The sequence below is a fragment of the Entelurus aequoreus genome, linkage group LG09, assembly GCF_033978785.1.
Source record: "Entelurus aequoreus isolate RoL-2023_Sb linkage group LG09, RoL_Eaeq_v1.1, whole genome shotgun sequence".
NCBI lineage: Eukaryota > Metazoa > Chordata > Actinopteri > Syngnathiformes > Syngnathidae > Entelurus > Entelurus aequoreus.
Window position 1 is genome coordinate 18,001,322 of NC_084739.1, and position 547 is coordinate 18,001,868.

Below are 547 nucleotides of genomic sequence, written 5' to 3' on the forward strand. Positions count from 1 at the left end.
TTACATCATGTTTTGCTTTCATTATGAGACTTATAGAAGCCTTCTCATTGTTTGCTTCTCCTGACAGATTTCTTCTTTGTATTTTTGGTCCAATGTGGCTATTTGAACATTTTGGGTTGCCGACTCCTGGCCTAAAACAACGCAAGCATAGGGCATTTTTCTTCAAGAAAGGCGAAATGCTACAGACTTTGTAGTAGTAGTCATTTTATTTCAGACCCAGGGGGATCCATATCACAAAAAAATAAACCATACAATGATAAAACCCAAATACAAGCAGAAATAAAATAAATAAATAAACTTGTTGTGGAAGTCGCTTCCTAGCAGCTCCACGGTAGACACAGCACAAGAGCCAAGAGTGCAGATTTTAACAAGGTTTTAATGTACATATAGTTATCAAAAAGTCTTTCTCCACCAGAACGTGACCTTTCAGTCACGTCCGTATCATCCCTTTCTGCTCCCGGCTGCTCTCCGTTAAAGACAACAGATGATTAGATTACCATGTGCCACCTGTGAAATCTAATCACCTGCCAGCTGTGTCTCGCCTTCA